At 36.2% G+C, this 26,957-nt stretch overlaps 1 long non-coding RNA gene across 1 annotated transcript in view; it reads left to right on the top strand.

The window, feature by feature from the left end:
* The first annotated feature begins 4,508 nt into the window (after nucleotides 1-4,508).
* LOC128080200 (uncharacterized) overlaps nucleotides 4,509-26,957 on the top strand; it is a 132,916-nt gene continuing 110,467 nt past the window's right edge. Inside the window, exon 1 of the long non-coding RNA XR_008206541.1 lies at nucleotides 4,509-4,667. This is a non-coding gene — a long non-coding RNA (uncharacterized LOC128080200). The remainder of the gene's footprint in view (nucleotides 4,668-26,957) is intronic.

The following is a 26,957-nucleotide window of genomic DNA, read 5'->3' on the forward strand; positions in this document are numbered from 1 at the left end:
TTTGGCTGTCTAAAGGAGGGCAGGAGGCAATGAAGTGGCCCTACATGCTCTGCTCTTGTGCAGCAGGTCACTGGGCAGACTGCCTTGGTGCAGATTGCCCTATAGCAGTAGTGTGCTGGGGGCTGATGTGGTGCTATTGCTGATCTGTGTCACTCTTGGCAGTGGTGGTTGTTTTTCCTTTGAAGTTAAATGATCACAAGATAAGACAGAAATAAGCCTGGAAGAAAAAAGAAATTTTATTATTTTAATGAATCACTATTAAAATATTTTCAGACACTTATACTTAAGTTTATACAATGATTTTCACTCATGCAACTTATGAACACACAATAGTTATGTAGAAATTGCTGTCAAAGAGAAAGTAAAGAATAGCTTACTAAGAAACCTAACGAAGCAGTTGAATTCAATAACAAGCAGTTTATTGAAACCAAATAGTGTAATATCTGTGGGAGGTATGTTGTAAAAAGGTTGTTTTTTTCTTTACCAGAAAGAGGCAAAACATCCAGCTGCATCAAGATTGAAGCTGTAACTCACTTAATATAATTGGCCATGGGGGATGATGAATGTATTTATCTTCAGTTTCATTCGTCTTAAATAGTTTGCAGTCCTTGAAATGTATACGAATGTACTGAATATACATTTGCTGCATGGATAAAACTACTCTGAAGCAGTATCTATGTATCTAGGCATCCCAAAATAAGCTTGCTTGTAGTTAAAATATATATATTTTTTTAATTCTGGGTAGAACAGTTAATAACAGGGCATTGTGGTTCCTATGGGATTCTGTGTGCTATCTCAAATGCATGCCTGGAAGGGTTGACACCACGATTGAAGCAGCTCACTTCAGTCTACATTGAAAACAGAAAACTTCCCCTGCCTCCCTCCAGTCATCCTGAAGTGTTAATTCCATTACTTGCCAGGATTGTAGCAGACAGAGCAATGGGCACTTTTCTGTGGTAGAGGGTCTTGCGAGGGCAAAACTGCAGTCTCCCTTATGTTACATCTGATCTGTCAAGACTTCTACTACACCCTTTTCAAATGTAAGCAAGAAGCATCTTGCTGCAGCTAAGGGCAAGCAAAGTAATCGTTGGTCGATAAGACATATGATACTCCTCAATCTGGAGACAGCTGACACTTAAAAAGAATTCAGGTGGTTTTGGAAAAGATGATAAAGCTAGGGAGATGCTGAGGTTTAGCTTAGGTATAATTTAACCACAGGTAAAAACTTTCAATTTTACTGATTCTTCAGTGAAAGCAGACAAATGAGGTTTGTTTTAGTAACAGTACTCTAATGAATAAATACACAAGCACCATAGATATATGTGCATTTAAATACGCACATCTTTGAATTACTTTCAGAGCATCTCATATTTAATGCTAACTGCCTTGGAATGTTTTATGTTTTTAATTTGTGCTTGTCTTTTGAGAATGAATCGCAAAATATTAGCGTGACAGTTTCTCATTTTTCAATAATGATGGTGGTATTTGTGACCATCAAGCTAATATACTATTAAAGCATGCCATTCATGGCTAACATGCTTATAGTACCACAGTGGCAATGGGAGAACAAACATCTGTATCTCCTAAATACCCAGAATGGGAAAGAAAGGATCATCCTGTACTATGTCTATGTACTATCCTGTACTATGGTCTAAATTTTCTTGGTTTCCAGGGACTCTAAGATTGTCTCTGTAGCACCTAAAGACAATCAAGACATGATCTTTCAAGACAAATCACAAACCCTTTTAGTGATCATTCTGTACCATTGCTGCACTTTTTGGGAATGCCATTATGTCCTTAATATTCAAAAGCAGAGGAAGAAGGGGAAAGAAGAAGAGGGGAAAAAAATTAGTAGGAGTAGGGTAGATTTAAACCTAACACTTAAAAAAACCCATAATCTTCTATTATGAAAGAACCCTATAAGTGGATGTAAGGAGTACACTTAGAAAGAGTTGATAATGCCTGCTGGTAATTACTGCTTTGCTGCACTTCCCAGTAAGATCTGCCACTGGGAATCTCTGGGCTGATTATTCTGTCCCTCCTAGTAGAGCTTTACTGCAGGACTCCTGTTCTCTGTCACTAAAGGTCCACTGATTTGTCTGTTGTCCTGTCAAGAACAGCTCTTCACACAAAAATAAGTGGAGCAGATAACCTGGGAAAGACTCTGCATGGTGGCAGTATTCAACATTAGAGACTTGTGGGTTTTGCTGGTTGGTTAATTTTTTTTGGCAAAATCAGTAGAAAGCTAGAATAAATTCTATACAGATGTCCCTCAACTGGAATATCTAGTGAATGTGAATTTGGGGAATCAAAAAAACATAATGCAACATAAGGAGGAAAAACTATTATTGCCCTCTCATTTACTCCTAGGGTGTCAGATGAAAGCTGTCGTTTTTAGGTATGATGTTGTATGAATTCCTGCTTGAATATTTGGGAAGATTGGGAAACCTAAGTAAGTTACTTTGGTTTTATGCATGTTTCTTTTTTCCTTGGCCAGTTTCTAGTTTAAAATGCATGCCGTTCATGTGACAGCTAGCAATCCCATTTCTGAATCTTTCTATACTTTCTGAAGGCTTCTTAAACTAGCGAACAAAGTAACTGTTGGTTTCCCTATCACATAGCAAAGCATGTCATACATCTTCATCTTCTATGTTCATCAACAAGGATAGAAAGCTTAGAACAGCAGTTTGCTTTATTTTTTTGCAGATGGAATAATGTCAATACTTTAAAAAGTATTAAAAAGTTCTCATGATTATTGTTGCCTTTCTGTGAAGTAACTTTGATTTTTTTAAAGCAGAGATAAAAAAAAAAAAAAAAGAACAATTAGGAGGAAGAGAAATTAAAATTGTTTCAAAGTTGTGCATGCACACATGACTGTTCTTAAAACTTGTCTGCTAAAACTTCTTTAAATTTTGGCTATTGACCAGTAGACTTTAATCTCTAACATAAAACTACCAGAATACAGTATTTAAGAATTAGATTACTCAGCAGCTTACTATAAGCTAAATTATTCTTTAGTAGGCTGAAAATCAAATAGACTTGAACAGTATTACCCATGCCACAGAATTAGTATGTCAGAAACAAGCTGTTGGGGGGTTGAGTCTAGATGGGATGAAAACTAGCCTGATTACTTTTGGAGAGAATGAATATGAGGTAAAAAGTAATGTGCAATTATTTATATATTTTTAAGCTAAAATATGTATTTTATCATCCCTGCTCTGCTATTTCCATTGTACTTCAGTGAGTTCTGGTGTAGTGGGCAGAACTGGTGTTGGACTAGATGATCTGAGGTCTTTTCAAACTGTAATGATTCTATGTAGAATAACCGCAAATGTTAAACATGAATATTTCTGTTTCTCTTCCTTTTTTGGAAACTCTACCTGGGTTTCCAAACGCTGGCTGTTTTTTTTTTGTGTGTGTCTGTGGGTTTTTTTTGTTTGTTTGTTTTCCTTCAAAAAGGAAAAAAAGTTTAAAATAGTCTGCAGGTAAAAATGTGCATCAAAGTGTGACAACTTTGAAATTATTTTGTTTCTTCCTTCCTTAGCGAGCCTATTTTGCTTGAATTATGTTCTTACTGTTACCTGAGAACTCTTGAAGAAGTTTGTTTTTTTTCACTTAACTGAGAGCAACTCGATATTTCTTGGCTGTTCTTCCGTTTGAACAATCTAAAGGCTATGACTTCAATTCCAACAACTAAATTGCATAGCAATAATCTTTTATAGGCATTTTTCTGAACTTCACATTCTCTTGATTTTAATGCCTTGTGCAATTTCTCAATTTTACATAATTCCCCTCTTCATGTTTGAATTTCCCCAGCTTTTTCTGCAGTTAACTTTGTTCTCACTTTGTGTTGCTATCACTGTTAGTGACTTAATTTTTAAATTCATGTAGATATGTTGCTATCTACACGGTCCTATGTCATGACAGTAGCCCATCTACTCTTTTCCTTCATTAAGGATGTTTGCTGTGAGAAGTTCAGTATGACCTTTGGTGGAAATATTTTGTGCCTGGCTTTACTATCAGGTCAGAAGGAAATATTTGAAGTTAGCTTTGCCTGTTCCTTAAAAATAAATAAAATTCTGGAGTATTTTGCTGGATGCAGGTACATCTTTTCGATCATTTTTTTAATATAAAACCTCTCTGTATTTATGGGATGATAGGATGCTGTGAAAGTGTGCTTATCAAATACTGTTCCATCTTATGATATATGCTCTTTTACCCAAAGGCTACTGAAAATATAGTGTGATGTATTGAAGGATCAGCATTTATTTGTGCTTTTATATACACCTACTTAGATATGCGGGCAAAGGTATTCTGCATTTTTGTCCTTTCATAAGATACCCCCAAATACTCTTCTTAATTCTTTGTTGATGAGTATTATTGTAGAAATGCCTTTTGGATTTAAAACAAAGAGGCAACGATTGCTGAAATTTGAATGATGTTGCAGGTGAGCCATTAGATCATGGCTTGAACTGGTGATTGAGCACCTGGTGAAGGGGTGAGGCTGACCCAGGGAGCACGGGCAAATTGTTTGCACCTGTGCTCCCCCGGTGACCAGAAGGGGTGAACCAATGGTGGAGCCCCATTGGGCTCATATAAGGGCTGGTCACTGAAGAGGCTGCCTCCTGAGGAAGAGTGCTGCGTAGTCAGAGGTCTTCACCAGTTGGGTGAGTTCAAATCTTCTTTCTGTATGATCTACTTGTGAATACTTTGACTGGTATTTTCAGGAGCCTGTCAGAAGTAATTGCACTTCTTCATGAGCAGAACAGAGAACCATCCTTGCATTGTCTGTTTCATTATTATATATCAGACTAAACTACAACCTAGTGTTCCTAATGAATGCTGTTGCTTTGAGTGCTTTTGCTCTTTTAAATATGAATTTGGATGCAAATAGTTTAGGTGTTTTATTGTTGCACAATAAAGGGCAAGGCAGTTTTTGCAACTCTGAATATAGCTGCAAAATACTTAAATAATCCTGTGCTTAGAAAGGAGAAAATCCAAGAATAATTTCAAAATACAGTCACGACTCACTGTATTCTGAATGTAGCTTGCTCATATTTTTGGCTTCTTATGGACGCTGATGTCAATGGTAGGAAAGCCACAGTCTTGCTGTATGTTCCACACAGGTGAAAATGCACTGGAAATGACTTGTGTTAGGCGTTCCCTCTGTGCATGTCCTGTTTTATTTACCGAAAAGTGCTGATGTCAAGCAGTGTAACACAAGTGTAGAATTTCTGGAGAAGCAGAATGGTTTTAATTAGGATTATTTTCCTGTTCTAACCTGAAATGTTTGAGATATATTCACATTAGGAAATGTAACCTTATCATTAGGGTCTTCTAGCACGTAAGCTGTGGCTGTGTGTGCAACAAGTGGCCAGAGGGTGCATCTAATTACATACTGTCATACAAGTAATCTTAGGAGCAGTTTGGTCTACTAGTTATTATCTTCAGGGGTGTTCAGAACAATTTCCAAAGGCCTCAAGAAAAGCTTGAATTAAATACTGTCTCTCAGGAGAAAACCATTAGTATTTCAAGAGGATTTTCAATAGCCTTTTGGATAGATTGTTTTCTGCTTGAGACCAGAAATGGGAAACCATATGATGTAATTGTTGTAGGATAAAGTGTGGAAAACTGTTTGTGTTGGCCAGCTGGGTTTTGGGCTAACTCGTCTACATTCTTTTGCAGATTGCTTGCTATTAGGCTAAACTTTTTCTATCTACCTACTGTAGGAAGTACACCACGTAGAGTAAATTTTCTGTGCATTTCTAAATTTGAGCACTTTTTAAGCTTCTTAACACTGAAACTTTTTAGAATCATGGTGTTTTATATCAGTATTTCTCCAAAGAAGCAGTAGAAGAGAGAATTGTCTCAGCCTACTGTTGCCCTTGAATTTCCTGATCAGATGCTTCTACAGATGTTCTGGCGACAAGAGAACTTCTGCCATTTTCCCAAAGTTCTCAGCTTGGCAGGCTTGGATTGATCTGCTATCTGAGACAGTCTATTGTGAAATTGTTTTCAGTTAAACAGGGACAGTGTCAGCCGAAAAGCAGGCCAGAATCTCTCTTTCACATTGTGTCTGCAGAGTGATAGGTGAACTGAAATTTCAGAGGAATAAAAACAAATGGACTTTTCAAAGTGATGTGGATGGACGTCTGCCATACTTCTGTACTGGAGGCAGAAAGGTATGGGAGACTGTAAGAAGGAAGAAAATACATATTTCACCTTTTGGTTCATAGTAACCTCACATGGCATATGCCTGAGAGCGAGACTAGTGCTGTCTCTGCAGGTTACATGTGGGGAGAGAATACAGATTCTGAAAGGAAGATAACGCTGGGTGATTGGATGACATGACTACAGAAAGTGTTAAGCCTTGGGAACCTACTGGGAAAGTCCTTACACAGTGGACTTCCCAAAGAAGCTGTGCTGAGGCTGGCTTTGAAGGCTTTTGTTCTAAACTTGTGCATCTATAGTTTGGCCTATTTCACTGCCGTAAGTTTGCTTCTCATTCTGGAGAGTCCATTGCACTGACACAAAAACATGTTTTTAAAAATTGTGTGTGGTGGTGTTTCAAGTATCCTTTCTCAGAATGTGCAAAAGAGAAATATTAACTGAGCTCACAAGAGTAGGTTTTTCATCTAACTTCTGCCTGCACTTTCTTCCCAATAACAGGCACCTAGCTTTCCCATGTTGGAGAAGCAGTCACTTTTGAATGGTTCCTGGATTATCCATCTATTAGTAATGTTTCTCTAAAGACTGCTCAGAATCTGGGGAGACTATCTCTCAGAGGAGTTCTAAATCTCTGCAATAGTTGGTAGTGAAAGAAGCTTTAGAGGCTTGTTTTGATTAATTTGAATTTAAAGAAATAAACTGAAGAGAGGGAAAGAAATGTTATGACCGTTCAGCATTGTACCCCAGGACGTTCCCTGCAGTGTTGCAATTTATATTTTGTTACTTACTGGGGAGGGTAGCAATATATTTCAATGCAAGTCAATCTGAGAGTCAGCGAGAAACAGGCATTTATAAATTTACCAAAAAAAGCAACCGTACAATCACTGTGGAACTTTTCCATGGTTGCTGCATAATTATAGTTGAGGCTTACATTAATACATGTTGTTATTTTGAAAGGTATTGCCAATTTGCTCTAAAGTGACATTACATTAACCATTCTTCACTTCAGAAATGGAATCTCTAGGACATGAAACATGTTGAAAAATCTTCACAGATAAATTTCCAGATGATCTGTGTCTAAAGAAGGTTGGCCAGCAGGGCAAGGGAGGTGGTTGTCCACCCTCTGCCTTCATTTGCAGTACTGTGTACAGATCTGGAGCCCCCAACACAAGAAAGACATAGAACTATAAGAGCAGGTCCAGAGGAGGCCCGTGAAGACCAGAGGACTGCATCACTTCTCGTATGAAAATAGATTGAGGAAGTTAGGCTTGTTTAGCTTCAAAAAGAGGAGGCTCTGAGGAGACCTTGTTACAGCCCTCCAGTATTTGAAGGGGCAGCAGAAACCTGGGGGTTCTCAGGAGAACTTGTTTGATGCAGAACTGTGGGCTTCTCTTAGTTCAAAATAGGAAAGGAGACATTGAAAGGACCTACTTTAATCATATATATTTCAACTGTGTGCTGTATTCAACTGTGTGCATATCAGGAAAAGATATATGGCTGAAGTCTTCAAGCCTCATGCTGGGACCAGGTAGTTGAGAGATCTACTTTGCTCAGTGTTTGTTCCAACAGTCTCAGAACTGTATAACAGTAGTCTCAAATGTACAGTTTTCTAGTCAAGCTTTAAAATAACAGCAGAGAATAAATGACATTGTATAAGACAGTTTAGAATATTTACAAGCACTACCTGAGCTCTCTGACAACATCCAGTCCCTGGAACAGCTCAGTCTCCCTCATGTTATCGATGCATTGCTGTAAGGCATTGCATTCCTCCCAGCTCTTGAGCATATGCTGTGGGACTTGTCTGTGTGATCCAGCTGTGCCTGTGCAAGGCTTGTTTGAGGCCCTTTTTAGCATGCCTTTGGGCCTCCCACTTGCAAGCAGAAGGAACTGTTTTGTACTTCTCCATATGCTTGTATCTCACTGAAGTGCAAACAGACCCTTCTGGGTACCACAGGTATTTGTAATAAGAGACTCGTATTACAGATAGCCATGATGCTGTCACTCTGAGGAACAGTACATTAATCCCTGTTGTGTTTGCCTTTCGTTGTTTGTCTCGTATCTGGAATAAATAACATACTTTCAGCAAGTATGCTTGCTCTGATTTCCCTGCTAAATGCAGAGTATGCAGTTTTTACGAAACTTGTTCTTCACTAGTGCTATGCTAATATTAGTGCTAAAAACTAATCAGCTTTTTCAATTATTTCCTTAATATTTGGAGACTTTGGGACTGACTGGTTATGTTGTTTGGCTGCTTCATCTGTTAATAGATATATTTAGATATCTTTTCTGTTAAATGTAGCTGTCATAGGCAGCTACTCCTACATGATTGGTAAGTTTTATGTGAATTATTTTTTTTCTTGACAATTAGTCTTCAGCAATCACTAGAAATTGTCTTTTTTTTTTTTTTTTTTAAATATGAGCACTGCATGGCATAAAAGTAGTTACACCACCATATTGAATGCATAGAAAAAGTATCATGTTGCACTTGAGGGCTTGAGAGCTCTCCTTTGCATTGATTTCAGGACTGGAAATGTTATTCTGGCTACCTTTTGCTCGAGCTAATCCTCAGAAATTCATTTGTCTGAGCCAAGCCAGTATACTTACATGATTTAAAAAAAAAAAAAAAAAAAAAAAAAAAAAGATTTTTTTTTTTTTAATTTTATCCTTCTCCCCCCATGCTTCCCTAACAGATAAGCTTAGCATGGACACCTGGAGACCATTTTTTCTCTTGTGGCTGTATTGCCCATTACTTTGATTAGGACTTGTTTTGTGATATGAAGTGCTTTCTTTTTCTCCAGAGATTTTCATTGTGATGCCTGAGATAACTCTACAGCATATTCTTAACTCTATTTTGTCTTCGTACTAGCCTTGTCTTGGCTTTTGCCTGTTGTAATGGTTCGTCAGGAGCTAAATGCTGTTATTTCATTTACTGTCGATCTATAAAGGTAGAACGCTGTCTGCATGTTTTGAATTCTTGGCTGTGCCCATTAAGCTTTGTTCTAAGTCAGGTGCATTCTGTTGCCTTGGCGGTAGTGAATTTCAGATCTTCTACTAATCGTTTGAGGATTGGTTAAATTCCAGTCTCCATTCTGATTTAGTTTTTATTCTTGTCATTTTACCCTTGCTTTTGTGTATCCTTTTATCTGTCATGTTTCAAGTGCACTATTTTTTAGGTCAAATGAAGGATTTTTCAGTTTTCATTTATATTAAAATTTAGTAACTTAATGTGCGTTTAACTTATGTGAGCAGTAAAACAACTTCTGATCTCTGCAGTGCACTTGCCTTTATAAGGAACAATCTATCTGTAGACCATTAGATAACAAATAATAAGATTTCTCTGTGTCCAGGTGCTTTCTCTTCTATCTCTAATTGGACTTGGTGGAAAAGATTTATTTGGAAAGAGCATTTAAACCTACTTCTACCTGTTAATTTTGGATGAGCTACAAAGAAGTAGATGAATACAAAGAAGTTGGGTGATGTATTGTTTTCCAGGATAAGATGCCTAATAAGAATGAAGTACTCATTCAAAGGATGGCCTCAATCTTCCATGTATATTTTTAAAAGGACTTATTAGTGTCTAAGAACCAGTTGTATGGAAACTGCTGAGTCACAGCCTGACCCACTGATTGAGCACGTGGTGAAAGGACTTGGTCAACTCTGGGAGCACAGGTGAAGGCAATTCAACTGTGTGACCAGAAGGGGTGGAGCCTGGCTGCACCTCTCTTAAACCTCATTGAAGGGCTGACTGCCACTGGGGAAGGATTTCTTTCTAGAGATCTATCCTTTGTGGAGTTTACTGCTGTGAGCCTAGATCTTCAGAGATGGGTGAGCAGTCCTTTTATCCTTCCCTTATAACACCTTTCTATTGTATTAGTCCCCCTGTTATTACACCACTTGCATCACAGTTCCATTGCATTGATCTTTCTGTTTGTTACACCAGTCTGAAGGGGAAAGACTTAAAGGTATTACTTTAGAAGTAGGAGGCTCAGTGTACCTTGTGTTCTAGTTCTGTGTATGCTTCCTGCACAGCACTGAACAGACAACTTCAGTACAGTTGAGTAGAAGTAATAAACTAAAGTGATATAGAACCTTTTTTTTTTTTTTTTTTCCTCCAGACACCTAAAGTAGTTGTCTTTTTCACTGTTTGTGAAAAATAAAAATATCTACAAATGAGTTATACACTTTACAGGGCTGCAATCTTTCACAGCATATTTCTCAAAAAATACTGTAATCGAAAGGCTAAAGCAGTGGATGTGTTATTTTTTCCTGTTCTTGTTGAAGCCACAAGAGAATTGAAGATCAGTTCAACAGAAGGCTAGGTAAGGAGGAGAAATTACATGAAGAGGAATGTGCAAAGTATAGATATATACATGGAGGAAAGCACTTGGTTACGTTCCCAGCACTACTTATGCATATTTATTAGATAACTGTTGAGTAAAAGTGATGACCAGTTGAAACAAAACTAATATCCAGGTTGTCTCCCTTCTAAAAATGAAGATACATCTGTTATTCCTCTCCCGTTCTTTGAGCCCACTGGTCTTTCATTGCTTACTGTGTGGCATCCTGATTTCAAAAATAGAAGTAGTATACCCTAGGAAAATCAGATTCAGTCTTGTGCTTTGGATAAGCTACAAGTTCCCAAGTTTCAGTTTATTAGCTGTGAACCCAATTAAGTATTCTGTTGCAATATAAATGCTCCTAGTGATGAGGTCTACTAGTGAGCTGTCAGTGCAATAGGCATGCCTCTATAGGAGATAAGAGTTGTAAGGAGCCAATCTCCTGTGGAGAATGCTAAACCATTGTTTAGGCACACCTCCACTCTACCTTCAGAATGAACTCTATAAAACTTATTGGTAGCTCAAGTCAGCTCCATTTTGATATCAGGTCTGGGCAGGCAGAGGAAGAGCAATGTTAGGACATTGGTAATATACAGTCCAAGCAGTGCATTGTTGGCATCTCGCTTGGATGTAACATTTAGAAATTGAATATTAGGGGCCTGGATGCGTTTGAAGATTTAGATTTTTTTTTTCTGCTCTTTTCATGAAAATAGGAATTTATGACTTTGATGTTCAAAAACATATATTTAAATATTTGTTGACGCTTCTATGAGGCTTTGGGAAAACATTGAAATTACTAAGTTTTAAAATCTGTCATTTTTATACTGTACAGATATGAATAAATGCACTATGTGAAAATGAAACAAAGGAAAAATTCCACAGACATTCATGCTTTCAAAGTAAACTAGTCTGGGATATTTGCTTTATCGAGTAATGTAGAAGTCTGTGAGTCTTGTGTTTTGTCTCCTGTTCACGTTTAGAGGTAACTGTTTCATAGTAAGTGCATACCATGTTGTATTTTCACTTTTGCAGTGAAATAGATTCACTTGTCTTCAACTTCACAGTGTCTTCCTTGAAGGCTTATGTGTTCTACTAAGCTTAAATTTTGCAGCAACTGCAGCATTAGCTGAAACACTGGGATAATCTCTGTGGACATGTTTCTCTTGTTCTATGAAGTTACTCCTGCCAAGTTTATAGAAACTGCCAAGACTCCTGGCATTTTCCTGTATTCTGTGCTGTGACATGATGCTCTCTTCAGTATGCAACACATTCCCAGTAACTGATAATACGTAAATATGTCTTTTTCCATCACAGTGCTCTTGACTTGAACCAAGCAAAAGAATGAGACCATGCAAAGTAATTTTTTAATCTCATGGTTGATTTAATTGTAAATGCAAACTTTGTTAGTGAATCAGTAGTCTTTAAAAAGCTGTTCTAAAGCACAGAGCTCCAAATATGATCGTGTTTCTGCAACTGAGCTGATTTGGAAGTTCTCTTGCAATTTACTGAGTATCAGAGTACATCACAGTAGACCCCTTCTATGGAATAAAAGCTGAAGAAGTTATTTAAAACTTTCTGAAAATGCACTGATGGGGAGAATGGTGCCTCTGAAAACATACTTTTTATTTATTATTCCTTGACGAGGATAAAGCCTGAGCAGTGATTCTTAAATTAGATATCTGTAATGCTCCAGGCAAGGAGGTTTTCTAAGCAGGAGGAACTATTGATCCTGTGTCTGACTTTATAGTACATGACTACGGAGTGCCATCCATTATAAGACGAAAGAAAGACCATTAGCCTCCTCAAGCATTCAATTAGACTATTACTTTATCTACCTTAATTGATACAGCTAATAGTATCATATTTAATTGCTCCATATAGGTAGAAAACATGCTTGTTAATGAGTCTCAACTAATTCACAGAATGACACTTAAGCAATAGCAGCAGAGCTGCAGGTGGATTCCTGATCAGTGTGTGATGGATCACCTTCTTCCTTTGCTGTGATAGTTGAAAATGGTTCATGTTTGTTTCAGATGAATTCCAGTGTGTGGGAGCTCAGTTGCAGAGCAATTCATGTGTACCTTCTAAAGGGATAGTACTTTATCATGTGGTATCAATAATTATAATAATTATTCAATAAATAAATAAATGGACTATGTTCCATAGTCCATTCATAATCAATTCCTTTAGTTATGTATGAATTGATTATTTTCCTGCAAAGATGTATGTGTGTATGTACGTATTAAAGATATGTTTGTATTTGGATACAAGCATATATATAGGTGTGTATGTACATATATAATAGATGTACCTGCATTTACAGAGTTTACAGAATTGTATGGGATGGAAGGGACCTCTAGAGTCATCAAATCCAACCCCCCTGCAAAACAGATTCCCTACAGCAGGTTGCACAGGCAGGCATCCTGATGGGTCTTGAATAGCTCCTGAGGAGGAGAATATTCTGGCAGGGCTTCCTCAACCTTACTGTGAAGTTCTTACATTTGTGCAGAACTTTCTGTGCTTCAGTTTGTGGCTGTTTCCCCTTGTCCTGTCTCTGCATGCCACTGAGAAGAGTCTGGCCTTGTCCCTTTGCCTCCTGCATCTGCATCACGTATCAGAGAAGACTGCTACATCAGATCCAGAAATACTGTTAGCAAAGACATATCTTCATTAACATCTCTAATTCACCTTATATCTGCAGGCATATATTATCTAGCACGTTAGAGCTGAGTCAGAAAGCAGGGTAACAAAAGCCTCCTGAAACCTGATACTTGAACAAGTCAGTGAAGGCTATTTGAGGGAACAAAGAAATATGAGATGTAACAATTTCAAAGTGTTTTATCTGTTCTGCATAAATATTTTTCTTTCCCACTAGTAACGTGTTCTTCTCTGTAAGTACTTTGCTCTCAGACTGTGTTTAGGGCCATGCGTTTTGTTGGCTGATAATACTTATAACCTTTGCAGAAGAAATTAAGTTCTAGATTGCCTACAATTATGTACAATATATGTTTCATTCTGTTAGTTGGAAAATCCTACTACTTTAGCAATGTTAATTTTCTTCACCTTAAAAGATGCACAAAGATTAGTAAAGACTTGATAAACTTCAGTGATAAATACAAATGCCACTTCATCTTTTTTTTGAATAGTAGTTTTATGGAGGCTTCAAAGCAGAACTCAAGTCTAGGTTATTTTAATAGACCATTAGTTTCAGAAACTTCTCACTGGTACAGGAAGGAAATCTACTTTTAGTTTTCTTATGTAAAGGACTGACTGAGAGGGGAGGTGTATTTCCAGCAGTAGGCTGGTAGTTTTCACGGAGAGCTTTATATGGTACTTTAATCATGGGTAAGTGGGTTTTGGATTAATAATGGAAATTCCTCAAAGAATATCTGCAAGCCACTTTGTAAGTGTAGAGAACTGCAGCATTGCAGTGGCCATATCTTTATCAGAGGATTATGAATAGGCTAACTGCTGAGATAAAGCTGTATTGGAATCAACTTAATCCAAAAGAGTAAGCTTGAAGTAGCTGAAGAATTAAGTAGGTAGGTAGGGAAAGGTCAGAATACTTTAAACGCTATTTTTCAAGTGCCAGTATCACGTTTATCAAGTGGCATGTTCCTAGAGGCTAAAGTGAGGGGTGTTAGAAACTGACATAAAATTACACTGAGAATTATTTGACCCCTGCATGAGAAGGAATAGCTGACTTTTAAAAGATTATCTTTATTCTTTTTATCAGTTATTCAATTAGGTAGCCACTAGAGAATGCATTTTTTTCTAGTCATAGGACTGAATGTTTCTATAAGTTTGATAACAATTATAAAAACTTGCATAGTTATATTAAGTTATAACAAAAAAACCCGACAATTTTTTAGGGGGGTGGGGGAGAGAACTAAAAAAATAATGCTCTTCTACTAGTTGGTAGTTCTTTGGAAAATTAAAAAGAAGGGGAGAAAAAAAAATCCATGTTAAAAAGACTTGCTGCTGATTTTGAACATCAGCCATCATTCAGAAGCAGTTTGCACAAGTATGAAATCAAAAGATCAATATATTTCTCTAAAATTGAGATGTTGAAAGATCTGTTACCACTCTGAAAGGTCAAACTTTCAATTTGACTCTGTCTAGTCAGGAGTAACAAGGTATTTCGCCTTGGACCTGAAATACCTTCTTTGTTTTGTCAGACTTGATGCTGCTTTTGAAATGCAATATTTCAGCAGAGAGATCTTATACTGCTTGCAGTTGTTACGTCCTTATGAGTTTATCAAAACTACATGCAAAAGACTACAGTTTAATGCTGTATACCTGTTTTGTTATGTGATAATGGTTATACATAGACCACGTAATATGGTTTGTGCTTACTTTCAATTAAGAGAACTGAATTCCTACATTTCTTTGAGCATAATTGACCCGATGTATGTGGACTTCCTTTTTATTTTTTACTAAAAATGCTTTTTGTTTTTCTAATGTGTGCACACATATGAATATATAACAATGTAGTTGTAAGGAAAAAATAAAATTGCAATTATATGTATGAATTTACAGTTTAAAGAGAAAGTCTTATCAGCTTCATATATTTTATTGAAAATTGCTGTTGATTTGTACCACAAGTGACTTGTGAACAGTCCACTGCTTTTTGTGTATAAAATTTAAAGTAGGGTTATATTACATAACTAGAAAATAACTCAAGAACAAATTAGGAAAGTCTCTTTATTTTCCAGCTCAATAACGTCTTAAACTGTTACATAAATTTCAAACTGCACAACATGTAATATTTGAAAAGCTCTTGACTTGAACAGGATATAAATGTGTTGTTTTTTTTTTTTTACGTTGCCAGAGTTTTGAAAATCTAAGGGACATTTCAAATAAGTGCAGCACTAAACTGTGAGAATGTAATTATTTTTCTTAAGCTATTCTTAGCTTCTCTTTGAACAGTTCAATAATTGAATAAGTCTCCTACCAGTTTGAAGTCAGGTTCACAGTCTGCATCATTGTGTAATGGCCTTTATCATTTCATTCTTGGAATATTGTTTAGCATATGTCGTCTTGTCTATACTTCTTATGCCAATATAAAAGATGAAGCAGTTTTCCAGTGATTCATTTCTTTCAATTGCTATGTTTATTTTCATACGTAGTTATAATTGTTAGGTGAACTAGTACTGTGTTGTATTGCAACAGCAATTTATAATGGTGCAGCATTTCACTAGCAAGTGAAATTTTATGGGGAATAACTAGTTTGTCACATCATTGCAAAGTATTTGTAAAAGGAAGCGTTACGATCAAATGTCACAACAGTGATAATTTCTTTTGCATCTGAATAGCTTTGTGCTAATATTTGTCAATATCACTATGCTTCAAGAATTTCATGAATTCATTTTAGTTTACATGGATGGTGCTAGCAGGCTGTTTATGTGACATATTACGTTTTGCGACCTTATCTCTTTTATTTTAGTAAAAGCATGGAAATACGCAAGCTCAACTGGAAAGCTCGTCTTCTACGAATAGTATTTGACTGCCAGCTGTGACTGGTTGAATAACTTTTGTTACTACTGAAGTTTGCTAATTTTTTAGCAGTGAAAAAGTTGAGATGTGTTGGACAGTGAAAAACATCTGCAAATGTTCTGCTGCTTCAATTCTTAAAGGAAGTTAAGTTGAGCAGGTTTATTTTGATGTTTGTTTTCTTTTTGAAAGTCAAACTCCAACAGTGTAGTTCATGATCAGATCGGCCAATCTTTTGAATTATGGGAACATCTAAAAAGTGCTGGGTTTTTTGGATGTCAAGTGAAGTTTCCTGCATTTAAAATTTTGCTCCTTTAAGTGCGGTTTCTCACAGGATAATACTTTATTTGCAAGATGCATTTTAAAGTAGACAGCAGTAAAATCATAGTTTTTGCGGTATTGGGCTTCTCAGATAACAAATATGCATCCTGTAAAGTGTATGATTGTGAAGATGTAGTGCTGGTAACTGGCTGGTATTTGTCATGTGACTCCTGCAAGCACTAACAGACTTAACACTGTAAATGAAGTTTGTGCCTAATCAAGATGTTTTGAAGATTTTTATTTGCTAATTGTGGTTGTTTTTGAAGAGTCCTTCTGTGAAGTTACAAGTAGTCTTGCCAGCTCATAAAGCCCATGTTGCACCCAGCAATAGTTGTGGACTTTTTTGTATGAGTGGCTGTTCTGGTTGACAGGAGTCAACTGCATCAAACTCTGCACCGCTTCGCATTCCCATACGTTTTCAAGTTAGTCGCTTTGGTTGTGCTGCTGTCTTTTCATTAGTGTTGTTCTGTTAAAGCGAATGTGGTTACGCTGTTGGACTGTATGGACGAGTTGAGTATTATTTCAAACGCTTCTTGAAGGCTTCCTTTGTGTTTCTTTTAATCAACCTATCTATAAGTTGAAATCTTGTTTGCATAAAATATTTCAGTTGTAGGTTCACAAGATCACTGTTATGCAGATAGTCACTGTTGATTAAAACATCAAAAGCAATATGAAGGACATAATCTCCTTAGGGAAAAAAAGATGGAGTAATGTTGCAAATATGTAGAAGCAATCTGATTTCCAGTTAATTACAACATTTTTAAGTTGCGAGTCTTCCCTCCTATTTTGTTGTTACTCATTTGTACAAATAGTTTCACATCTCTCATTTAAAAAAACCACTTATTTCTATAGGTTTAGACCTTACTGAAAACACTTCTAAAACTTCAATCCAGACAATGGCAATTGATGTAATAGAGGTCATTGGGAATATTTCAACTGTATAAATAAATTGTGGTTTTGTGGTAAACTATTATTGAAGTTTCAGCACACTGATTTTTTCAGCACCACTGATTTTTTTCCATTTGCTCTTCTTGGTTTCAATTTCAATGATGTTCCTATCTGAAATGCTTACATAGATTAACCAAATGAAGTTTCCTAACTTTCTTTTCCAAATCCACTATTTACATGGCCTTTTTTAAAGCCAAACCATGATGATGCTCACCTGTGCACTCCTATACATATCTTTCTAAAGAACATCAAAGTTGGTTTATGTAGCATCTGGATATAAGTGTTCTACCAGAGTTTTTTTTCTTGTTCTTTAAGTTTTTTTTCAGTAACAGTTGTCACATTTTCATATCAACAGCTATTTGCCAGGAACAAATATTTGTATCTATAAACAAGGAGTAATGTACATGGTACTCTACAACATATGAGAGTAGTGTATAATGAATTTCTTGAAGATTATGGTAAATATCTTTGCTGCCTTTCTAAAATTTGACCTCTTACAAGATGATCTTAGACATAATAGTCTTCTCTTTTACATAATTGGTAAAATTACGCTATACTTAACCATCATGTTTAGAATTGCTTGTGATGTACTACTAACAGTAACAATCATCTTGCTAAATATTTTTAAAATATCATGCTATATGCTTCCATCCAGCCTGTACTGTAGTTATCAGTTTAAATGTGTTAAAAGCCTGACATGAGAATTTCTTGATGAAGCTATTATTACCTAGGAGTTGTGATACCCCTTCATCTATAGCTTTAGTTTAATACCAACATCAATCAAATACATTGGTAATGAGGCTATAATAGAAGCTTTAATTGTTAATTAGTACGTGTAGCTTTGGATTTGGGTGTGTTTTTGACAGACACTGTCTCCACTAAAAATTTATCCTAAGCTTTTCATAAATCTTTAAACTGGGCAAGTAAGTACCAGGCCTTATTAAGACAGTTTATTAAGACAGTAGGAGGGTCTACATTCAAGAAAGGGGCAAAGTGCTTGTTTCATTTGTCCGTGCTCTGGGAAAGCATTTTTCATCTTTCTTCCAGCTGCAAATATCTGAAATGATGTCTGTAACCTAGTCAAAGACCCTGATCCAAAGGCTGTCAGTTTGTAACAACATTCCCATTAGTTTATCTTGCTGAGGATTAATTCTGTATTAACAAAGCACACCCTGAAAATTAGGTGCTCCCAGCAGATAGTAAGTGATCACTGTCGCTAGGTTGCTCTTGCCCCTCTTTTTTCCCCCACCAAATGTCTCTATATTGGTTCTCTTTATACAAATTAGCAGACTCATTTGAGGAAATTATCTCAGCATCACTGACATATTCTCAAATGTTATTGTATTAACAGATTACACAACCATTTTTACGTGATTTCACCCACATGCAATTAAATGAAAATCAGTTTAGCCAAGCTAACCTTCATAGTCTTATTTATCACACTTAGATGCTTTTCAACATATACTCACTATTGAAAAAAACATTTTGATGTTGTTTCACATGTTACAAGCCACACGTGATTGTGGGTTACAGCCTGAAAAACTGTATTCCAAATCTAAAACCCTACCTTGTAAAATACTTAAAGCATAGACAAGTAGGTCTGTGTTTCTCCTAGACTGATTTACTAGATGTATGGTTTAGTTGAATGTGCATTTTTAGTGTTGGGGGAAGAAGATTTCTTACTAAATACCATCTTCCCTTGCTTGGGAATCAAATTTTCTTGCCATCTTCTCTAGAAGAAATGATTTGACCTGTCACGCTTAATGCAAGAAGTCTGATAAAAGCATGCCCTGATGAGACATCTAACTATTACAATTTTTGTCATTGACTGCAGTCCAGTCTGTCCTTGGAAATGAAAAATAATTCCCCTATCAGCATCATAATAAAGCATGAAATCCTCAAGGATAGATTGAAGTCAGATACTTGATTAGTTTTGTCCAGAATATGACTGAATGCTGTGTTCCTGGGGGGACAGTGGCAAGAAATAAAAATAAATAAATAAAATCTCTCATCTATAAATCTGTAGAGAACTTTGACATTGGGCACCTATAACTTTTCGGAGATTTCTAACTGTTGAAAGAGCTATGAATGTAAGTGTTAAATAAAACAATGGGTTGACAATATAGAATGTTTTTTTCATTTATTTTTAAACCAAAGAGAAATGAGTTTTCCTTGCTAATGTCAGCTTCATCATTGACTAGATGGTAACAAAAGGTAGGGGCATGCTTCAGCTCAGTATAATTGGATATGAGGAGGTGCTGGTGCCTATGATGGAGGGATCTGTTTCTGCCTGGGCTAAGGGTGATGCAGGCATACTGCTAGTTCATGCTGGAGTACCAAGTGCGATATCATGCTGGCCTCACCAGAGAAAGGGAAGAAAGGGTGACAAAGTAGACGATGGGAGGATGTGGTGAGTGTAGCTGTAAAACTTGTCCTAGTTTGTTGTAAGGAAAGATTTGGATTTTCTCTCTATAACTGTCAGAAAAGCCATAAAAGAGATGGACCATTTTATTATAGACTACATAGCTCTGAGGTTTTTATGATTTTGCTGTCAGCCAAACACCAAACGAGGATTTTCTTCCAATACACATGAGGTGTAGTATAATATAGCTCTCTTCTTTCCATCTTGTGCTATTATCTCTTTATAATTGTTACTGCTGTCCTGACAATTCTTACTGTTCTTTCTTGTGTGAGTTGCTTGTTTGCAATATTTTCTGCTGAGCATTCTGATAATTTTCTAAGCCTAATATTCATGTGTAATAAAAAAAAGATGCTGTCTTAAAGTATCTGTATGTATGTGTGTGCATGTTTATATATATTATTATATTCCACAGTATAGCAGCATATCTATCTATCACGACAGCATGCTCTGTTAATCGTTGAAATAATCCTCTGAACTTGTTTAGATTTGTTATGTAACCAGGCCGGTAAATAAGGGTACCTTTGGGCAGCCACTAGGGGTCAGACTTAACGACAAGCTATGCAGAAACTTTAATAACTTTTCTCCACATCCTCAGCTCTAACGTGGGTACCTCTAGAGCTAATTTAAATAACACACTGGTTCCTTGTTGTGCAGTGGAAGATTCTAATAGAAATTAATTCAACTTCCTAAGGCACAGGGTAATGAAGTACAGAATTTATAATTGCGTATCTAGAAAATAAACTTTAGAGGCTAAGTGCAACTGAAACCTCAATTATTTAAAAATATGAACAATAAAAATAAATAATTTTGAAGATTAAACTGAAATTTGAATTTCACGTTTTACTATCTTATCATATGCTAGAAAAGTGTTGTTGTTTTTTATGGAGTAGGATGAGTGAAGAAAAAATAAGAAAATGCCCAGAAACTTGAGCTGCTATGTAAAGTTATACAATTTTTCTCAAATGAGACTTGGAATCCTACAGTTGACCAGATTCTGCAGAGAAAGTAGTAATAAGGTCATGCAGAACTTTGCTTCACTTTTAAAATGTTCACTGTTTACTTAATACAGGAGCAGTTTTTCTTAATTTGATTCAATTGCTCTGTTTGTCTTAGGTTAGAAAACAAGGATGAGGTAAAATGACTTCAATCAGACCATTAGAAGCGTAAATTAGATATTAAGTTTGCTTCATTTGTTCTCTGAAATAGTTCTTATATTTGATAAATTATGTCATCTCATAATCAGGATCTTCTAAAGAGTCTGATAAAGAAATGTGGTGGGGATGCTTGGTCATTCACTGCAAAGAAGTATAAAGTGGAAGCATGAAATAGAGGAAAGAATCATAAAAAAAACTTTACACTTGTGCATAGAAGAATTTTTTTTAAAACTTCAGATGTACTCCTTTGAAATGTTTTTTTAAAAACTCAATTCATAAATTCCTTTATCCAGGAGGGAAAGAATTATTCAAAATGCTCTATATTAGCCTAATACTTCCCACATAAATAGTAGTAAAAAAACTCTCAGTGGTATTAACGTGACCAGGAAAAGAATCTATCATGAGTTATTTTCAAAAAATGCTGTCCTACGTATCTGGTTTTGCCCTGGCAAATGGATAGTGGGGTCACTGTGACACGTGCTCTTATCCCAACTTCAAATCTGCTTCTGAAAAAGATTGCAGTTCCTCTCCTTTCTGCCTACTGCTGCTGACTTGGCTTGTCCCAACATCAACCTCAAAGTTGCAGCTTTGTATCCAGTGTCCTTGCAGAAAAATCTCATTGAATTTAGCATGTTTCTATCATGTCTGAATAGCCATTACATAAATAGAAATGTTGCTGCTCTCATTAATCGTGGTGACTCATTTCTGTATCTTTCTAATGGATGAACTCTTCTGTAACTTAGATATATATATTGCTCAGACAATGTTACTTAACTGGACTGCTTTGTAGCTTAACTGCCAAGAGAAATAAGTGAAGAGATGGTCTCTGTTTTTGAGTGCTGTCACTGTTTTGTAAATAGGTTTCCCAACTTTAAGGACTATTTCCAGGGGTACATGTGACCAGTCCTTGCAGAATGGCCATTTGTACATAATTCAATGCAGTTGTTTTTTTTTTTTTTTTTATGTAGATCTTGCTGGGGCATGGGGTTGAATCGTTGTATTCGAGACAATGTAAATACCTTCTTGCTTCTGGAGCAACCAACAAACAACCGCAGAATGCTGAAGACTACTAATCTCGGAGACCATTCTGGATACAGTATCACACTGACAGCCCTAATGGTTCTCCTATTCTTCTCATTTTCTAGCCACACTTCACCCAGTTACAGCTGGTCATGTAGCTGATTGCTACACAAGATAAGTAGTGACAGAGGATCCTCAGCTGTGCTGGATGATATTGGCAACTAGCCACTTCAAAGCATATGTCCTGGAACAGACTTAGGAATAGCCCTTGTCAATAATTACTCCCATTGACATCTGTACTGCTGTTGCAATGTTGCGAAAGAGGAGTTTGACAAATGCCATTCAAAATTCAGGGGCAGCAGTTGGACACTACTGTTCACTGATTCTGAGATTATTCTACTTTAATAAACAAGAATTGTATTTATTTATTGGAATACAGGTAGTAATATTAAAGCGAATCAAGTTATAAATAATAATCTGAGGAGGGGGAACAAACTAACCCTAACCAGTTGAATGTTAATAATATGTTTCTAAGGATAATGTGTGAACCTTCAGCACTGTCCTTTAGGTAGTGTACTTTACCACTTTTTTTTTTTTTATCTACATGGTATGCCTGTCTCAGCCAGTACACAAAAGTCTGTTACTGCATGGGAGTGAGGTGCATAGATACTCACAAAAACAGATCTTTCAGTTACAAAACAATTTTAAATGTACTTGTAATCTCTTCAGTCGTATCATTGCATCATCTAGTAAGTTCATGTTCTTTGAAACAAAGATGATCTTTCACATACCAGATTCTCAGCAGAGGATGGTGTTGCTGTTCATATACGAAAATCAGATCCTCAGGGTGTCAAGAAGGAAGCATACATAAAAACCTGCAGGTCATGGCATATGAGAGAATCTTTCAACTATAAAATTGGGTTAGCATCATAAAAGTGCTCTTCTCTACTAACATGTCATAGTTATTTATTAAACCTAATTTGTAAATATTAAAAAAAAAAGTCATAGGTGTTTGGGACAATTCGTAAGTAATTTAATACAACTAAATGGGAAATATGCTGTAAACATATTGGAAATTGGGATTATGTGCCTGAAGTCTGAGAATCACTAAGTAGCCTAAAGCAAATTTCTTCAAATTCAGTTACCTGGAGCTGGAGTTGTAAGTGGGTACTTTGATCACCGTGGGGACTAAATATGGGAATGTAATTTCCACATTTGTAAATGGGAATAGTAAGGTGTTATAAACTCAGAATTTGGAGGTTTTTAAATTAAGAAGATATATATATATAAATGGGCTATTGGAAAAATTGTATTGGAACTCTTCTCTCTGCTATATAAGGTTTAGAGATAAGTGTGCAAAGCAGCAGAAGACATAAGTGTTTTGGAAATGTTAGAAATGTAGGAATATTATAAGTTTATATAAATGGAAGGATATTATCGCTATGGAAATTTCAGTACTAGTCTTTTTCAAATACACATCTTCCACATTTTTTTTCATTAGGATTTCTATCCTGTTATTAATTTTCAGCATTTTGTTTTGCTTCATTTCTCACTACAACGCTCTCTTACAGTTAGATTGTTGAGGTCATCATTAATTTTATAAGTGTACTCTAGGATTTTTCTCTTCTATCACTCCAAAATAGCGTACATCTGTAATGCTCGTCATCTGGCAGAGGTGATAAAATATCAGCTTGCAATTTCATGAATAATGTTTATCTGTTATGATACATAAATTGAACCCATTTGAAGTAGTGGTCTACCAGCATCCCAGAGTGGAAAAAGCTGCTGAATCTGTTCTCGTGTCGCAAAGTCACTGATGATTGGCATGATTTCTGGGTGACAAATAAGGTGTGCTTCAATGCACAGACTAAAACATGCCTTTAGATTTGCTTGAGGGGTTGTGGTTTAAAAAAACAAAACAAAACAAACCAAACCAAAAAAAAAAAAAAAAAAAAAGGCAAAACAAAACTTTGCTCACAAGCTCCTAAGCAGGCAATGCTGTACCACTTTCATCACACAAAGCATGGTATCGTGATGAGGACCGTGAGGATAATTGAGGTCTGGAATACCTCTCCTGTGAAGACAGGCTGAGAGAGTTAGGATTGTTCAGCCTGGAGGAGAAAAGGCTCTGGGGTGATCTCATTGTGGTGTTTCAATATTTAAAGGCAGCTTTCAGGAAAGATGTGAAGCAACTTATCTATGACTGTAGCAACAGGATGACAGCTTTAAACTGAAGGAGGATAGAATTAAATAGGTTGTCTGATTAAGCTCCATATCATTCCCTATTATACAAATTTCACTTGTCTTTGTGTTGATCACCCGCACTACATACAGTAATATACCTGTGCTTTCATTGCACTTGTAGTTGTCAATCTGCTTAAATGTTACAAATTCATCTACAAGAGAGCAACGATCTCTTATTCCTCAGTGTTTCAAAATTCAGAACTTGATTTGAGTAGTATCTGAACCGTCTAAAACCAGTATGAAAATACTTCATACAAGAAAAGCTTTCTTGTATGAACTGTCCATATCATCTGTTGATTATTTTCCTTCTGTGATAATGGCCAAAGATAAAGAAAAAAAATAAGTAAAATGTATGCTTTTACTCAGTACCATGTTAAAGAGAATAATGACATAAGAAGATATTTTCTTTCTTGTACAAACTTCCTGAATTATCAGTTCCCTTAAACTGATAATTTTGCTTGGTCATTATTGCTTGAATAATTTTTTTTATTAAAGATTGGACACTTTACTGTAATCTGCCCCAATTTAGGAATTGGATTTTTGTTCTTTTCCTGATGTTAGCGTTATAACTCTGTGACTATAGTTTATAATCTGTTGCAATTCCCAGGTGTTTTGTGAGGTCACGTTATTACCTTTTGTTTCAAAGGAATTAGATGATTTAATTCCTACCCAATAAAAAAACATGCTTCCAGACTATCGTGTTAACCATGAGGATGATAACATATTGAATGAGATAAGAAATCACAATCCATGTTATCTGTCACACTATAGTCTGTTCAACGTAGCAACATATTAGTCCTTTTCATTCTCTTTTGCTGTGGCAGTACTCTTACTAAATGGGTAAAAACTGCTTTTCTTTCCAAGACTGCAGCAGAAGTATCAACAACCAACCTGGAAAAATAAGTGATGTGCTAAAGCACTTTATTTTCAGTTCACCTGTGTCTAGGATCATTTGTTGTTCAAGGGAGTTATTTGTGCAAAGTAGTTATTTGTTCACTCATGAAATGTTCTACAAAACTCGCAACCAGTAGTATGCAGTCCTTGAGACAGAAATGATGACTTTTTTTTTCATGGAATTGACTAGAACTACTAAGACTAACTTCAATTTTATTAAAAATATGTTGAGCATAAAAAATATAAATGCATGTTAATTGCTAAATTACTCTAACGTGTAGCTGCAATACCTTCTTTACACCTGTAATTCAGTTTGAATTAGCATCTGTTCTGTGTCAAACAGCAAATGCTTATGCCTTCTTTTTCAGCGTCTCTCTTCTATATTTTCGAAGTTTCTTGTACGACAGATCCAGCAGCTACTGGTTCATGAGGTCACCTTATTTAATTTGCCACTTTCTGCTTCTGTTACCTTCCTGTTTGTGGTGGAATTGGCCTCTTGCTCCTAGAACTTGGGGTCATTGTGATTTCTCAGTATTAGACCGTTCCAGCTTGGCTTTTGAATTTGGTATTAGATCTTTCATCTTCATTTCTCTTTCTTAAGAGTTCACTGCAACTGGATGCTGAGCTCCCAGGGAAGAGTTCCTTTATTTAATCTCTAAAGCAGTCTCAAGGATAGTCATTCTGATTTAAATAAAAGTATATATTTGCTGTATCTAAAAATACACAAAGACCTGTAGATAGGTTAGTTTTTACTTGTCTGAAAAAAGAGCTGCATTTGTAGACTATCCTGAAAATCCAACTTGAGGTTTCGTCAGAAGTATAGTGTTACAACACTGAAAATAAAACTGCAAAGAAATTTTGGCAGCAGAGAAATAAAAGCTTGTATGTTTTGATAATTAAAATGCGTGGTCTGTGATAATGAGCTTGCTGTCTTGTTTGTGCTAAACAGCTACCGCATATCTGCCATAGCCTTAAGGGAATGCTTTTCAAAACTTTTTGTCTCTTGCTGAGAATGCTACTTAGCGCAATGGTGGGCATGGCTTTTTGCAGTTTTGGTTCTAGCCTGCTAAAAATTTGAGACCACAATCCATTTCATTTAAAGCAGTGCACATCTGTCAAATGGTAATGATATGGTACATGCTATCATTTGTTCTATCCTGTTGGTGTTTGTAGAGACATTTGGATGGAGAAGGGCATGGCTTTAAACAGGCTTTATCATTCTCTTTAAAAAAAAAAGGAAGTGTCTATTGCATCTAGCAACCTCTCCCTCAGGCAAAATGGATGTCAGTCAGCAGGAGAGCTGAACTGCTGTGTGTATTCATGCGTATCAGAAGCCTTCAGTAAAAACCCAATATGTACTTCATTGGAATTATTATTAAGTTAAGGACAGAACTGCTTATTTTTCAAGAGTTGAAAATTTCTCCTGATATGGAAGCAAATATTAGTGCCTTCTCATTCCTTTGTTCATCTCTTTCCTGTGATTTGAGTGCATGAACAGACTTCTAAATTCCTTGTGGCCTTGAAAAGCAGCCCCGCGATAATTGTCCCTAGGTAACGGGACAATTAAATATCAGATGGTATTCTCCCAAATCTCTGCATGAAACTGGCAGTAAACTTTTTTTCAGGAAACTTCAGATTTTCATGGAACTGGTCTTTTATTTGCAAATTATAAATTGGCTAGACTCTCCTTCATCCTTTTATTTTTCTTTCAGACTTTGAATTGTGTACAGGAGAATATGTTCACAAATGTTCAGGTATGCAATTTCTGACATCAAAATGATCTCTATTTAAGAAACAACATTATTTCATTTCACATACCAGATAAAGGAGGAAAAAGCTAATTAAGTAGTAAGTGGGATGTTGGAGACGTAACAGATTCATAGCAATTCAGTGGTATCTACTTCTAAATGATTAACCTCTGACCAATTTCTTCTATTACTAGTATGTACATACATC

This window comes from Tympanuchus pallidicinctus, unplaced genomic scaffold, assembly GCF_026119805.1.
Source record: "Tympanuchus pallidicinctus isolate F22 unplaced genomic scaffold, pur_lepc_1.0 scaffold2, whole genome shotgun sequence".
NCBI lineage: Eukaryota > Metazoa > Chordata > Aves > Galliformes > Phasianidae > Tympanuchus > Tympanuchus pallidicinctus.